The sequence below is a fragment of the Triturus cristatus genome, chromosome 10 (assembly GCF_964204655.1).
Source record: "Triturus cristatus chromosome 10, aTriCri1.1, whole genome shotgun sequence".
NCBI lineage: Eukaryota > Metazoa > Chordata > Amphibia > Caudata > Salamandridae > Triturus > Triturus cristatus.
In genome coordinates this window covers 1,090,115,385-1,090,132,529 of record NC_140593.1, presented here as the reverse complement: position 1 = coordinate 1,090,132,529, position 17,145 = coordinate 1,090,115,385, and the positions used below count along the sequence as shown (strand labels likewise).

At 46.3% G+C, this 17,145-nt stretch overlaps 1 long non-coding RNA gene across 2 annotated transcripts in view; it reads left to right on the top strand.

Moving 5' to 3' along the window:
• The window catches only part of LOC146796617 (uncharacterized), a 105,345-nt gene that overhangs the window by 27,999 nt on the left and 60,201 nt on the right, over nt 1-17,145 (top strand). Inside the window, exon 1 of one of the 2 annotated variants that reach the window (XR_014969642.1) lies at nt 1,500-1,609. The exons of the other annotated variant lie outside the window; for it this stretch is intronic. This is a non-coding gene — a long non-coding RNA (uncharacterized LOC146796617). Of the gene's footprint in view, nt 1-1,499; nt 1,610-17,145 lie in introns of those variants that run through there. 2 annotated transcript variants of the gene reach the window in all.

The window sequence follows — 17,145 nt, the reverse complement described above, 5'->3', positions numbered from 1 at the left end:
ACAGATACCAACCTCAACTTACGAGTCCCTCCATGAAGGTAATGCAGATATAACCTGTCTCTTAAGCTAACTCTGTCCACCCCAATTAAATCTTCCTCAAGTTGGGCCTAGGAGCAATTATGGGACCTCTGGCTGCTGTGAGGTTGAATGGAAGGCTCTCCCGTGGGTTCTGTGTGAGGAGGGGCACAATACAGAGCTGCTAGCTCTACTCTAGGTGGTTTGTGTTGTCCCCATCCACTCTTGCAGCAATCAGAGGGTCCTCATAAGCACAGCTACCTTGGCTTTATACTTTGGTCCAAAAACCCATCATTTTGAGAGCGCTGAAGAGAAATTCTCACAAGACTGCCAATAATTTCATCATAATGTTTGCCCAATACATGCAGTTGAGGAGCCTGGGAGGTTAAGCTTTGTGGCTCTAAATCCAAAGAATGAATAGACTGGATTTAGGTCGAGGGATACTGTGTGGCCAGAAATAACAATCCCAGATGGTACCTCTGATGCTAAAGCTACCTTGTTTGAGGAACTTGCAGTCCTTGAAATATCATCTCCAAATCTGCAGATAAAATCACCATTCCAAAACAAATCTGCTCCCTCTTACCACCTCCTAGCATTCTGTATGTCAATGATCTCTTCTATCTCCTCCACATTGAGGTCAGGCTACAGTCAGAGTCTCGCTCTCTGCGAGGCTCAGGAGTGTTCGGTCATCAAAGAATTCTGACAGCTCCACACCTCCCACATAGCCTTTTTTTAGTTTAAATTTGTTTATTGCCTGTTTTTCATTTTTTATAGTACACAACCGTTCAGTAGTTACATAACAATGTAAGGGTTCATGCCCCTCTTCCATTTCTTACATCCCTTGTTACAGCAACAGGTAGTTTGAGTGGTCGTATATAACAGTATGTTACAATGAAAACAAATTACTTTTTTTTCTTGTTTCTGAACAGTTTGCAACAACACAATTATGCAACAGGGTGAATAATAAATTCCTCTCCTCTCATGTAGTGAACTGAAGGTTTTTATATTGGGGGCATTGTGTCGAACTGTGCCTTCTTGACTGCCTTGCCGTTAGTCTATGTGCATTTGCATTGGACACGACTGCGCTGGTGTACATGTGCATGCCTCTGCCAGATTGCCCAATATCTGATGCACAAGTTTGTTCCACAACACAATGTTGGACCTGGGTTTATGTTGACGGGGGGGGGGGGAGAGAAAGAGAAGGAAGGGGGCACAGAGCCCTGACACGTAGCGTGCAGTGCTCTTTCTGACTGAGACACTGAATGCTAGTTTGACAGTTACTCTGACACCGTACCTAAGTCCTCAGAGGCATTCTGCCATCGGGCGCGAAAGTCACAGTATTGCTTCCCACTGCACAGCCACCGGCTGCCTCCTGATGCCTATCGCATCCTCTCTCCGCAGCTCCAGGCTCTCCGCCTGCGCCCAGCATAGTAGTGACCGGCACCAGGATTTCGCCGAGGGGGGCTCAGAGGATTTACACCGTTTTGTAAGGAGGCGCTTGGCTACTATTCGTTGTAGGTCAATGTAACGTGATGTCACCTTGTGTCTTCTAGATCTCTTGTATAGCCCCAAGATACACACCTCCCATGACCAGGTAAGCATGCACTTAGTACATTGTGCCAAATCTTTTCGTAACCGTTTCCCAATATGTCCGTATGGAGGCGCAGGACCATAGTACATGTAGTAGATCCCCACCTGGCTCGCCACAGCTAGTTCAACTGGCGTCACAGCGATTGAAGTATTTGTTTATTTTGGCTGGGGTCAAGTACGTCCTATGAACTATGTAATATTGTATGAGTCAAAATCTAACATTGTGGGGGATACGGGTTGGGCCCCGGAGTATATCCTCCCACTCGCGATCGGTGCTGGGGTGCTGCAAATCTGCGTCCCAGTGGGCTTGAAGGGATTCCAGCTGTGGCGTTGTGTGTACTCTTAAGGATTCCATGAACTATCTGACTAAATGGCGGCCCGCCCCCAGTTCATGCAAATATTGTACAGACATGTGCGTGGCCGGTTCTTGAGTAATGTCGCCCCATGTTCCACGCAGCGCACTCACTACCATTGCGTGTAATAGAAACTGACCTCTGGGAAGGGCCATGTCCTCCACAAGGGTTTTATATGGCAGGAGTTACCCATCGCTATATAAGTCCCCCAACTTTAAAATGCCCGCTTCCTCCCATTGAGGCAGCTCCGCACTGATGACTGGTTGGTGCCTCGTAGGCGTGCCGAGGATGGGGAGAGACGGCGCATACAGAGTCACATGACTTGTGATTCACAAACTGCGATGAAGGCAATAATGTGCCACTTTGAGAAGAGGAAGAGCAGTTCCTATGGGTTGCTGATTGGGGAGAGGGAGGAAATGGGGAAGAACAGGTCTTTCTTCGTAATGCCCTCACACACCCCAAGGGATGTCATGCTTCATCATTTGGGCATTTGCCCCTCGTCAGGCCGGCGCTGCAATGCCTGACGGGCTCCCGAAACCGGGGCTCTTTATCAGGGATCTTTTGAAGAAGCCGTATGGGTGCGTGTGGGTGTGAGGGCAGGGTAGTGCACAAGGAGTGAAATATTTAAAAAAGGTTTAGGGCCGTCCTACTTGATTTAAGTCTTTTATTAATGAGGTAGCTCCAGCCTTAATAAAATTATGTAAAAGCCCTATTTAGGAGTGATGTTCCGTGAGGGCTAGTCAAGTGTGGGTGTGGTCAACATGTTTCGTGCCCCAGCTGCCCCAAAAGGGGTCAATGGCACTTCGTCAGGACCAATTAGAACGTGTAGGGTGAGTGCACTACCGTTTAGCACTAGTTGCTAGAAACGGTAGGGGGTGATTAATATAGGAACTGGTACTGGGATGAGGATAGACCTGTGGGAGAGGGGAGAAACAACAGAAAAGGGAGGGGAAAAAAAAAAAAGGAAGCAAAACCAGCGATTAAACCAGCCATAGGCATACAGTGCATGCACTGGCGAGTGGTGCGCCTAAGTGAAGTAAAAAGGTACACAGGTGTACTCATAGTATACTCTCAATATTCGGCCAGTGGGTGGTGGGAGGACGGAGTCAGTCCGTCGTGATACTTATAATGACAGAGTGTCAGGGGTAGTAACTTTTACGACGATCCTGTGCAGCGTGAACGGACTACAGTCGATCTCAAGTGACTAAGTAGAATGACAATTTGTATCTTCTAAACAGTCGTGGTCTATAGTGCAGTACTATAAAGTAATCCTGTGCTGTGCACATGTGTGTCCATTAATACAGTATCCAAAGACAGAAGAGGGTATTTTGGAATAATTAAAAACGGTAACGTGACGAAACCGTGATACGGTAAAAATGACATTTATTAAAAAGATTTTAAGCCAGTTTAGGTCAAGGAAGTCGGAGGTTGATGGTGAACTAATTTACACACTTGTGTGAAAACATGCAACAAACGCGCTAATGTAAAGGAAGTAATTCGCGGGACACGTGGCAAAATTAAATTAAGACTCACCCCTCACGACCTAGTTCCGGACAGACGGGGATGAGAACAGAGCACAATAGTTGCTCCGGTTTCTATGGGGATGCAATCGAGAGGGAAAAACAACAAGGGGTGAAAACGGGGGAAAAAAGGTTGTCAAAGTTACATTAACACGATAGCCAAAACTACATGGCGAAAGGGCTTACCGTCGAGATCCAGTCTTACGATAGAGGTACTCACGTAGGTAGACTGGCAACTTGCTGGTGTCCTACCCTCGCTCTGGGCCCCGTAGAGAACACTTCCCGGGTGATTCTTTTTGTAGCGTTTTAGAAAGACGTCCCTGAACATGGTGGCCATATTGGATAGGGCTGTCCTGGCGCTACTGTCATGTGACATCCGGGAGGTCGGTAGTTCGTGGCGGCCATATTAGAACGGGACAAATGAAAGAATGGGATTGGAAATACGAAGATTTTTCCAAAAAGAAGGGGGGGCGCGGGAGTGGTAGAGGGGGGAGAGCGGTTTAATCTAATTACCGTGTACATGGACACGTGTAGTTTTTTATGATACCTCTGTTGAAAATTATTTGTTAGAGAAATTTTTTCTTCTGTTTATGTGGTCCCTGGGGGTATTACAGATGTGGATGATAGAAGCCACTAGGGAGCAACTAAAGGTGATTATTGGGGAGTCAGGCAGGGGATAATGAGGAGGAGCCTTCAGGAAGACATTGGGGGGGCTTGATTTAATGATTCAATTCAGCCCAAGGTATGTCATCGTTCAGACCCCTAATGTGTGACGCCAGCTTAAACACCCAGCATTGTTCCTGCCTAAAAAGGGCTTCTTTTGTGATGACTGGGAAGGCCTCTAGAATAGTCCAATTTAGCTCATTTGGCGTATGATTGTGTACCGCATAGTGAGAACACATTTTGGTATTAGTTTTTTTACAACGTACATTGCTTCTGTGTTCGGTTAGTCTTGTCTTTACTGGGCGTGTGGTCATCCCAATGTATTGCAGCGAACAGGGGCATGTGATAAGGTAAATACAGTTGCGTGTGTTGCAATTTGTGTGTTTTTTCTGGGTTCAAATCCAGTTGGTAGTTAGTTGGACTGTTTTGCTAGCTCGGGTCAGTGGGCAAACCACACATTGGCCACAGGGGTAATGCCCGCTGACCGGAGGTAAGTTCCATAAGGTAGTAGAGACTGTAGGGGCTGGTAGTTTTGGTCTGGTGTTAATTAGGAGATCCTTGATGTTGGCTGTGCGTTTGAATGCAAATCTCGGTTTTCTTAGAGACAGATCACCCGAGTCTAGTATTCGCCAGTGTTTGTTAATGACCCTTTTTAACATATTTGACTCTGAGGTGAAAGTGGTCACACATGTAATAAGGTCTGATTCTGGTTTTGTCTGTGATTCGAGAAGAGTTGACCTGTTAGTATTGCGTGCTCGTTTTTGTGCATTATTGATGATTCGAGCAGGATATTGTCTCAGAGCTAGATTACTACTAAGTTCAGATGCTTGCTTTTTGTAGTCATCTATCTTGCTACAGTTCCTACGGATGCGTAAGAACTGCCCATAGGGGAGATTGTCTTTTAGTGCCTTGGGGTGAAAACTATTGTATAGTAAAGGACAATGGCTGTCAGTAGGTTTTTTGTAAGTTATCGTCTCCAAGGTGCCCATATTTTTAATGATCGTCAGATCAAGGAATGGTAGTTCCTGTTCAGAACAGGTTGCAGTGAATTTTAGGAAAGGGTTGAGATCATTAATCCATGACATGAAGTTCGGGATAATATCCATGCTGCCTTTCCAAAAAATTAAAATGTCATCAATGTAACGTCTCCAAAGGAGAACGTTACTCAAGAACGGATTGGTGTTCGTGAGCACATGCTTTCCCTCAAAGTCTGACATATAGAGGCATGCCAGGCTCGGGGCGAAGGTGCTGCCCATCTAAGTTCCTTGGGTCTGATGGAACAGTTGATCCTCAAATAGAAATAAATTCTCAGTAAGAGCAATATTGGCACATTCCATAATAAAGCTCACGGGGGTTGGTGAATCCCAGTTAGTATTGAGCAGGATCGTCTCCACCACCTCAAGAGTATTAAGCTGAGGGATATTGGTGTAGAGGGCCTCCACATCCAGAGTAAGAAGTACATCTGGATGTGGGCCCTCCAAGTTAGTAAGTTCAATCAGTTTTAGAACATCTCTGGTGTCTTGGAGAAATGTTGGGGTGGTTCGAACTAATGGGCGGAAAAAATGATCGCAAAATTTGGATAGAGGTTCCAAGAGGGACCCTATGCCAGACACAATGGGTCTCCCGGGAGGTGGGGAGACCCCTTTGTGAATTTTTGGCAGTGTATAAAAATAGGGTAATCTTGGATTGGTGTTCACTAAAAAGTCTGCTTCGTTTTTTGAAATCCATCCTTGGTTGAGTGCCGCTGTGACCATGGAGTTTATTTTGGTGGAGAGGCGTGGCGTGGGATCTGTAGTGAGTGGTGTATAGTAGTTAGTATTTTGTAGTTGGCGTAGACATTCCGTCCGGTAGTCTGTGCTGGCCATAATAACTATGGCACCACCTTTGTCTGCTTCCTTGATAGTTATGGAGGCGTCATTAGCTAAAGTTTTTATGGCTAATCTCTCAGCCTGAGTAACGTTGGAAAACTTCGGAGTTTGACGTTTTTCAGAAATTTCTTTGAGTACTGCCTTTTCAAAGGTCAAGACTTCTGGAGGTACCATACTCGAGGTTGGGGTAAAGGTCGAAGGTTTTCGTAGACCGGTGTCAGTTGGAGGTAGGTTAGGTTGGTTGCCAAAGTAGGCCTTAAGGCGGATTTTCCTGAAGAGATTTTGAACTTCAAGGTTAGTGCGAAAGAAATCCACTTTGGGGGTTGGTACAAATCCTAGGCCCCTTTTCAGGACGTTAGTTTCTGTGTTAATAAGAGAATGGTCTGACAAATTGACGATTAGTTTCTCTTCTCCTGGTGGCTCCGCAATTCCATGTGTGGTGGTGGTTGCTGTGCCTGATCCTGCCATTGTACTTGTTTTTGTTGGTTCTGTCCGCCTCTTCTTCTTCTGCCTCGCCCCTTGCCCCAGCCTCTGCCTAAAAAAGGTTGTGGTTGGTAGGGGGGAAACAGGGGTGGTGGTCCTTGTGGGTATTGCCACATCGGTGGTCCATGGAATGGAATAGGTCCCTGATAAGGGGATGGTCCTTGGAAGGGCCCAGGTCCTTGGTAAGATTGTTGACCATATCCGTACATGGTGTTGGTCGGTCTTCTGGGTTGTTGGTTATGATAGTAAGGACCTTGCGCCTCGGAACTGGAGTTACTTCCTGAGGAGTTTGTGCGCCAGCGAGAGTTAGTACTGTCGTCGGATAGGTAATCATCTCCAGAAGGTACAAAATCATCTTTTAGATAAGGGTATACCTTTTCCTTGCTGAACCGCGTGATGTCCTTTTGAAGTTTCGTAACTTTTTGTCTCATCAGATAGTCTTTATTATCATTAATCTCTTTTGTGATCTCGGCCAGCTTGGCCTTGAAGGCGGCGTTAGCAATATTTGCCTTGATGTTACCTTCTGCTATGGTAATTTTCTGTATAAGTTCATCAGCCAGCCTTTTTGCAGTCTTGATAATAAGTACCAAAAGATCCCTGGTACATTTCCATGCCACCAGGGACCATTCTTCCTTAAATTGTTTGTCCTCTAGGAAGATCCTAGGGGTGTTGGTGACGATCAATCCATTGGGTGCTATGTTGGCACGCAAGTATTCCGTCATGATGGCTCCATGCATGATAATTTTCATGAGTTGCCTTTTCATGTTTGTGATAGTTGTCCAATCGCCGGCAGAGCTACTGGTAGATGCTCCTCCATCTGGATCCAGTAACGAGGGTCCACTCAGAATTTCTGAGACGCAATCCTCATCAAAGGAGAGACCTTGGTTATTATCACGCTGCACAGGATCGTCGTAAAAGTTACTACCCCTGACACTCTGTCATTATAAGTATCACGACGGACTGACTCCGTCCTCCCACCACCCACTGGCCGAATATTGAGAGTATACTATGAGTACAAACAATTTAAGGAAGAATGGTCCCTGGTGGCATGGAAATGTACCAGGGATCTTTTGGTACTTATTATCAAGACTGCAAAAAGGCTGGCTGATGAACTTATACAGAAAATTACCATAGCAGAAGGTAACATCAAGGCAAATATTGCTAACGCCGCCTTCAAGGCCAAGCTGGCCGAGATCACAAAAGAGATTAATGATAATAAAGACTATCTGATGAGACAAAAAGTTACGAAACTTCAAAAGGACATCACGCGGTTCAGCAAGGAAAAGGTATACCCTTATCTAAAAGATGATTTTGTACCTTCTGGAGATGATTACCTATCCGACGACAGTACTAACTCTCGCCGGCGCACAAACTCCTCAGGAAGTAACTCCAGTTCCGAGGCGCAAGGTCCTTACTATCATAACCAACAACCCAGAAGACCGACCAACACCATGTACGGATATGGTCAACAATCTTACCAAGGACCTGGGCCCTTCCAAGGACCATCCCCTTATCAGGGACCTATTCCATTCCATGGACCACCGATGTGGCAATACCCACAAGGACCACCACCCCTGTTTCCCCCCTACCAACCACAACCTTTTTTAGGCAGAGGCTGGGGCAAGGGGCGAGGCAGAAGAAGAAGAGGCGGACAGAACCAACAAAAACAAGTACAATGGCAGTATCAGGCACAGCAACCACCACCACACATGGAATTGCGGAGCCACCAGGAGAAGAGAAACTAATCGTCAATTTGTCAGACCATTCTCTTACTAACACAGAAACTAACGTCCTGAAAAGGGGCCTAGGATTTGTACCAACCCCCAAAGTGAATTTCTTTCGCACTAACCTTGAAGTTCAAAATCTCTTCAGGAAAATCCGCCTTAAGGCCTATTTTGGCAACCAACCTAACCTACCTCCAACTGACACCGGTCTACGAAAACCTTCGACCTTTACCCCAACCTCGAGTATGGTACCTCCAGAAGTCTTGACCTTTGAAAAGGCAGTACTCAAAGAAATTTCTGAAAAACGTCAAACTCCGAAGTTTTCCAACGTTACTCAGGCTGAGACATTAGCCATAAAAACTTTAGCTAATGACGCCTCCATAACTATTAAGGAAGCAGACAAAGGTGGTGCCATAGTTATTATGGCCAGCACAGACTACCGGACGGAATGTCTACGCCAACTACAAAATACTAACTACTATACACCACTCACTACAGATCCCACGCCACGCCTCTCCACCAAAATAAACTCCATGGTCACAGCGGCACTCAACCAAGGATGGATTTCAAAAAACGAAGCAGACTTTTTAGTGAACACCAATCCAAGATTACCCTATTTTTATACACTGCCAAAAATTCACAAAGGGGTCTCCCCACCTCCCGGGAGACCCATTGTGTCTGGCATAGGGTCCCTCTTGGAACCTCTATCCAAATTTTGCGATCATTTTTTCCGCCCATTAGTTCGAACCACCCCAACATTTCTCCAAGACACCAGAGATGTTCTAAAACTGATTGAACTTACTAACTTGGAGGGCCCACATCCAGATGTACTTCTTACTCTGGATGTGGAGGCCCTCTACACCAATATCCCTCAGCTTAATACTCTCGAGGTGGTGGAGACGATCCTGCTCAATACTAACTGGGATTCACCAACCCCCGTGAGCTTTATTATGGAATGTGCCAATATTGCTCTTACTGAGAATTTCTTTCTATTTGAGGATCAACTGTTCCATCAGACCCAAGGAACTTCGATGGGCAGCACCTTCGCCCCGAGCCTGGCATGCCTCTATATGTCAGACTTTGAGGGAAAGCATGTGCTCACGGACACCAATCCGTTCTTGAGTAACGTTCTCCTATGGAGACGTTACATTGATGACATTTTAATTTTTTGGAAAGGCAGCATGGATATTATCCCGAACTTCCTGTCATGGATTAATGATCTCAACCCTTTCCTAAAATTCACTGCAACCTGTTCTGAACAGGAACTACCATTCCTTGATCTGACGATCATTAAAAATATGGGCACCTTGGAGACGATAACTTACAAAAAACCTACTGACAGCCATTTTCCTTTACTATACAATAGTTTTCACCCCAAGGCACTAAAAGACAATCTCCCCTATGGGCAGTTCTTACGCATCCGTAGGAACTGTAGCAGGATAGATGACTACAAAAAGCAAGCATCTGAACTTAGTAGTAATCTAGCTCTGAGACAATATCCTGCTCGCATCATCAATAATGCACAAAAACGAGCACGCAATACTAACAGGTCAACTCTTCTCGAATCACAGACAAAACCAGAATCAGACCTTATTACATGTGTGACCACTTTCACCTCAGAGTCAAATATGTTAAAAAGGGTCATTAACAAACACTGGCGAATACTAGACTCGGGTGATCTGTCTCTAAGAAAACCGAGATTTGCATTCAAACGCACAGCCAACATCAAGGATCTCCTAATTAACACCAGACCAAAACTACCGGCCCCTACAGTCTCTACTACCTTATGGAACTTACCTCCGGTCAGCGGGCATTACCCCTGTGGCCAATGTGTGGTTTGCCCACTGACCCGAGCTAGCAAAACAGTCCAACTAACTACCAACTGGATTTGGACCCAGAAAAAACACACAAATTGCAACACACGCAACTGTATTTACCTTATCACATGCCCCTGTTCGCTGCAATACATTGGGATGACCACACGCCCATTAAAAACAAGACTAACCGAACACAGAAGCAATGTACGTTGTAAAAAAACTAATACCAAAATGTGTTCTCACTATGCGGTACACAATCATACGCCAAATGAGCTAAATCGGACTATTCTAGAGGCCTTCCCAGTCATCACAAAAGAAGCCCTTTTTAGGAAGGAACAATGCTGGGTGTTTAAGCTGGCGTCACACATTAGGGGTCTGAACGATGACTTACCTTGGGCTGAATTGAATCATTAAATCAAGCCCCCCCAATGTCTTCCTGAAGGCTCCTCCTCATTATCCCCTGCCTGACTCCCCAATAATCACCTTTAGTTGCTCCCTAGTGGCTTCTATCATCCACATCTGTAATACCCCCAGGGACCACATAAACAGAAGAAAAAATTTCTCTAACAAATAATTTTCAACAGAGGTATCATAAAAAACTACACGTGTCCATGTACACGGTAATTAGATTAAACCGCTCTCCCCCCTCTACCACTCCCGCGCCCCCCCTTCTTTTTGGAAAAATCTTCGTATTTCCAATCCCATTTTTTCATTTGTCCCGTTCTAATATGGCCGCCACGAACCACCGACCTCCCGGATGTCACATGACAGTAGCGCCAGGACAGCCCTATCCAATATGGCCACCACGTTCAGGGACGTCTTTCTAAAACGCTACAAAAAGAATCACCCGGGAAGTGTTCTCTACGGGGCCCAGAGCGAGGGTAGGACACCAGCAAGTTGCCAGTCTACCTACGTGAGTACCTCTATCGTAAGACTGGATCTCGACGGTAAGCCCTTTCGCCATGTAGTTTTGGCTATCGTGTTAATGTAACTTTGACAACTTTTTTCCCCCGTTTTCTCCCCTTGTTGTTTTTCCCTCTCGATTGCATCCCCATAGAAACCGGAGCAACTATTGTGCTCTGTTCTCATCCCCGTCTGTCCGGAACTAGGTCGTGAGGGGTGAGTCTTAATTTAATTTTGCCACGTGTCCCGCGAATTACTTCCTTTACATTAGCGCGTTTGTTGCATGTTTTCACACAAGTGTGTAAATTAGTTCACCATCAACCTCCGACTTCCTTGACCTAAACTGGCTTAAAATCTTTTTAATAAATGTAATTTTTACCGTATCACGGTTTCGTCACGTTACCGTTTTTAATTATTCCAAAATACCCTCTTCTGTCTTTGGATACTGTATTGATGGACACACATGTGCACAGCACAGGATTACTTTATAGTACTGCACTATAGACCACGACTGTTTAGAAGATACAAATTGTCATTCTACTTAGTCACTTGAGATCGACTGTAGTCCGTTCACGCTGCACAGGATCGTCGTAAAAGTTACTACCCCTGACACTCTGTCATTATAAGTATCACGACGGACTGACTCCGTCCTCCCACCACCCACTGGCCGAATATTGAGAGTATACTATGATTACACCTGTGTACCTTTTTACTTCACTTAGGCGCACCACTCGCCAGTGCATGCACTGTATGCCTATGGCTGGTTTAATCGCTGGTTTTGCTTCCTTTTTTTTTTCCCCTCCCTTTTCTGTTGTTTCTCCCCTCTCCCACAGGTCTATCCTCATCCCAGTACCAGTTCCTATATTAATCACCCCCTACCGTTTCTAGCAACTAGTGCTAAACGGTAGTGCACTCACCCTACACGTTCTAATTGGTCCTGACGAAGTGCCATTGACCCCTTTTGGGGCAGCTGGGGCACGAAACATGTTGACCACACCCACACTTGACTAGCCCTCACGGAACATCACTCCTAAATAGGGCTTTTACATAATTTTAATAAGGCTGGAGCTACCTCATTAATAAAAGACTTAAATCAAGTAGGACGGCCCTAAACCTTTTTTAAATATTTCACTCCTTGTGCACTACCCTGCCCTCACACCCACACGCACCCATACGGCTTCTTCAAAAGATCCCCGATAAAGAGCCCCGGTTTCGGGAGCCCGTCAGGCATTGCAGCGCCGGCCTGACGAGGGGCAAATGCCCAAATGATGAAGCATGACATCCCTTGGGGTGTGTGAGGGCATTACGAAGAAAGACCTGTTCTTCCCCATTTCCTCCCTCTCCCCAATCAGCAACCCATAGGAACTGCTCTTCCTCTTCTCAATATTCCATTGGTGCCTTCTGAGCAGGACCTCAATCAAAACTAGGCTCCTTGTCCCTCCTTGATTAAAAAAAATAATGTGCCACTACCACTAGCAGTTGGGCAGGTGTCTGTCCCTGTCTGATCAGACCCTCCAGGATTTCGCGATTTCGCGATTTGCAAAAAAATCGCGAAATCGGCAGTTTTGTAAAAATGCCGCGATATTTACAAAACTGCCCGCGAAATTTCGGAAATGTGGTGAAACGTTTGCCCTGACAGAACTAATTAGGGTTAAAATGTTGTGAAATAATACTGTCACAGAATGTGCTGGATTATGCCACATAATTTGTCTTAAATTTTTTGCATACCTTGACTAAGTAGGTGTGGAAAAAGCGCGCTCTGTGGCACTGTAATATCCAGTCAGTGGCGGCAGTCCACCTTCGACAAGATGTAATGCCTCAGGTGTGCAGAACAATCTTTGCAAAAGTGGCAGAGCTTGTGTTTGTTTACTCATGTGGCTGTCAATCACAGCGGACGCTTTCTGCAAGATGTTGTTAGTGAATCATTGCTGAGCTTCAGACATTTCCTTTCATTCTTTAGTATGTATAAATATTTATGGGGGGCTAAATCTTCCATCAATTGGCAGAGTGGATGTGCAGGGGCTCTAAGAAGGGGTGAAAAACAAAGCTTTGTTAACATTTAAATGATCTTTTAAAGACCTGTGAAGCACTCGGGTGCGGCTGCAATAATACAGACACTTGCCTACAGCAGCTCAAAAACTGTCTGTGTGTTTGCTGGGGAAGCTGTCTTGGCCCGGGCTGCACACACGAAGGGGGGGGAAGGGGGGTGGGAGGGACTTTGAGCCCCACATGCTTTTTGACCCTGGAAGGTGCGAATACACGTTGCATAATATGCCTCCCCTTTTAAAATGTGTAATTGCATTATGTTCCCAGGGCATGACAGGGCTCTCTGTGTCTCAATTTCGCCCCCTCCCACACATGGTGAATCTCTGGTAGATGCTGGTAAAGGATTTCGGACAGCCTGTGCATCCTGTGGGGGGAGCAGGCGAAGGTGGTGTGGGGGGAGGGGGGCTGATGTGACCAGCGGCAACTGCGGGCATTTGAATGAAGAACAAACTGCGAGGGACGGGAAGATGTGCAGCGTGGAGAGGCGGGAGCTGACAATGAGACGTGAGGATGAGGATTGAAAGAGGAAGAGATGGAGAGGGAAAGGGAGAAAGAGTGAGGGGGCGCGAACGGGGGAGGGCTGGATGATGTAGAGGCGAAGGGAAGAGAGATTGGAGGAGGGGGAAAGGTGAAGAGACAAGAAGGGGAGAGAAGTGTGAGATGTGAAGTTAGAGTTAAGGAGCTAGAAAGGGGAAGGTTGGAAAGAAATGGAAGGTGTGAGTTGGAGAGGGTGGGAAGGAAGATAGAGATGGCAAAAGAGAGCTGGGATAGAAGAATTAGGTGTGCGAAAGGAGGCTAAAGAGGGGAGGAAAGGGAGAGGCCTTGAAGGGGGCAGAACCAGGTTGAGATGGGGAAAAGAGGAGCGGAAGAGATGGGAGAAGAAGGGAGAAAGAGTACAAGATGTAGAGAGCGGTGGGACAGGAGAACAGAGATGCGAGGAGAATGAAATAGAGGGGGGTGGTGAGAGCTTGAGAGCTGAAGTGGGGGAGGGGGGCAAAGAGAAGGAGAAGTGGGGAGATGGAATATAAACCAGAGACAAAGATAGAAGAGATGGGAAGACAAAGGAGAAGTGCGGGAAGTGAATGCGTCAGAGAGGCAGGAAGGACAAACTGAAAGCAGGAGGGAAAGGCATGAAAGGAAGAGCCGTGCACAGAAAAGAACCGAGGCAGAAAATTGGAGTGAAAAAGAGAGAAAAAACAACGAAGAAGAGAACAGAGCAAGTAAGGAGGAAAGAGCATTTGAAAGAGAATGATAAGAAGCACTGGAGTGGGAATTACAGGGATGAGAAGTGATGGAAGCAAAAACATAACTGAAAACGAGAAAAGAGAAAGGGGAGGTAGGAAATAAAGAGAAGAGAAAGGGAAGGGGCAATGAAAACAGAGTCAAGGAAGAGGAGCGACAAGGATTGAGAAAAATAACAGAACAGCAAGAAAACGAAGAGAGAGAAGGAATGAGTCAACGATTGAAATGGAAATAACAGAATTATTTTAGGTCTGTTGACAGTACAGCTGTCTGCGATGTAGTACGTGTGCCTTATTGGATAGGCCTTTGCAAGCACCAGGGTGTCAATACTCATGCTCACAAAATTCCAAGGAAAGGGAAGACGGGCGGTGGCCATTGAACCTTGTTGCTGCATGACGAAAGGTTTCCTGTCTGTGCAGAATGCACTGTTCAACGTAACCAACAAGAAAACTACAATTATCAGGCAACATGAACTATCAATTCTTTGGAGATGGCAACCAGTGCTGAAAAGTAGGGGAATCCCACCTGATCTCACTTCCGGCAGCTAATTTCCCTGAGAAAAATGCTGAATTTGTCCTGTTGTCTGATAATACAGCAGAGCCTGCAAGCTGTTTGTATTCGGCTGGGTGCAGCAACGTGCAGGCAGTAGGAGGGATTTCTTATTTCAACATTCAGCTGGGAGCAAAAGTTATCTTACCTCTATTAAAATCCCCTAAAAATTGTAGGGCACACAATGGTCTCTCCAACAGGTATCTTAACCCTGTAAGATATTTTAAAATGCAACCTCTATGTAACCAATTGAGTAACCTAGAAGGGATTTACTGTCACATTTGTCATCTGTTACCAATATCTTTGCAGCAAATAAAAAATAATAATATTATGTTGCTACCAATGTTGCGGGCATCAGTGGCACCCAAAATTGGCAAAAGAGGGTGCCTGAGGAAGAGGTGTCCTGCCTCTCGGATCCGTAGGCAGCGATGCCCGACAGGGGTGCATACATGGGTGCTAGAACATCCCAGGGAGATTTCAAAAAAAAAAAAAAAAAAAGAACATCCCAGGGAGAAATACAGGCCACTCCCACGAGGTTAGGATTGAAGCTGTGCATCCGTAGAGCTGCAGACACTTTAAACATGCCTATTTCAAAGTGGAATACTCTGCTAAAACAGCTTCCATTGATTTCAGGCTGAAAATGAATGATTATGAGTAAAATAAAGTGCCGCAAAAATGCCGCTAAATTTCCATATTTGTGCCGCTAAATTTCCATATTTGAGCCGCTAAATTTGCTAATCCATGCCGCTATATCCTGGGGGGTCTGTCTGATAGGGTGGAACAACGCCACCATCTGCAGGTGGGTGAGTCCCGGGACGCTAGTCGCCGAGTCCTCCAGATGGTGTGCATCGAGCCACCTCACCACCCACTGGAGCTGTGCTGCGAGATAGTATTTCTCCATGTGAGGCAATGCTAGACCTCCACAGACCATTGAAGGGTACATTTTGATCAGCGCTACTCTGGTACGCAACCTACCCCAGATGAATCTGCGGATATCCAGTTTTAAGCTTTTGAACAGCGCCGGTTTGAGGCATAAGGGTACATTTACGAAGTGGTACAGCAGTCGCGGGAGTACCACCATCTTAAGAAGCGCTATCCTCCCCATGAGCGTCAGGGGGAGAGTACCCCAGAAAGTCATCTGCGCACATATACCAGTGATGGCTCGTACCAGGTTACCTTCAAGCAGATCAGCTGGCTCTCTATAGATGAGGATTCCCAAATACCGGAATGCCGACTCTTGCCAATGAATTGGTTTACTACTAAGGGATAATCGGCTGTTCAGTGTATTCTCTGAGAAAAGGTACAAACACGACTTGTCCCAGTTTACATGGAGTTCCGAGACGTGAGTAAATTCCAAAAGAATTTGTTCTTTCGAGGTGCATGATGACCCAACATTCTTGAGGTAAATAAGCAGGTCGTCCACGTATAACACCAGGGATACCCCTCTCATCCTGCTCCCGACACAGTGACTCAGCCAATGGTTCGATAGCCAGCACAAATAGCAGTGGAGAGAGCGGGCAACCCTGCCGAGTACTCCCCCCGATTGGGATCTGGCTTGATAAATGTGGGCCAGTCTTGATCCTAGCCACTGGCTGGGTGTAGTGAAGTTGTACTAGGCTTAGGAACTCTTCCCCCAAGTCGTATCTCAAGAGTGCAGCAAACAAGAATCCCCATTCCAAGGTGTCGAACGCCTTTTCTAAATCTAACACCAGGCATTCGGACCGTTCCCAGCTTACCTTGGCATAATGGGACGTGCTGCGAGCTGGCACACACCCATTCTGATCCGCATGTACCAGCTGTGGAACCAGCGGGGCCAATCTACATGGCAACAGTTTGGCCAGAACGTTATAATCAGTATTTAAGAGCGCAAGCTGCCAGTATGAGCCCAGCAGCTCTGCATTTCTGTTTGGCTTTGGCAGCGACACCTGTAATGACTCACGCAGTGTACCAGGCAGGGCCCCCGACTCCAGTGCGTTGTTATACATGGAAAGGAGCTGCAGGTGCCAATGCTTGCTGATATGCTTTATAATATTCAGCGGGGAAGCCGTCAGGTCCCGGAGCCTTACCAGTAGCCAGCGAGCATATCGCCTCCTGTACCTCCAGCAAACTGATCGGCTTATTCAACTCCCTGCTCTGGTCAGCAGTGATACGCTGCAGGGGGAGCGGAGAAAGGAAAGAGTGCAGCTCCTCGGTGGTCGCACTATGCACTGATTTATATACTTTGGTGTAATGCAACACAAACTCCTTGTGTATATCATACTGCTTGGTGAGTAGTTGACCAGTGGCGGACCGAATGCACAGTATAGGTGTCTGCTCGTGTTCCTGGCGGATCAAGCGCGTGAGCAGCCTGCTCGCCCTATCAGCTGCAGCAT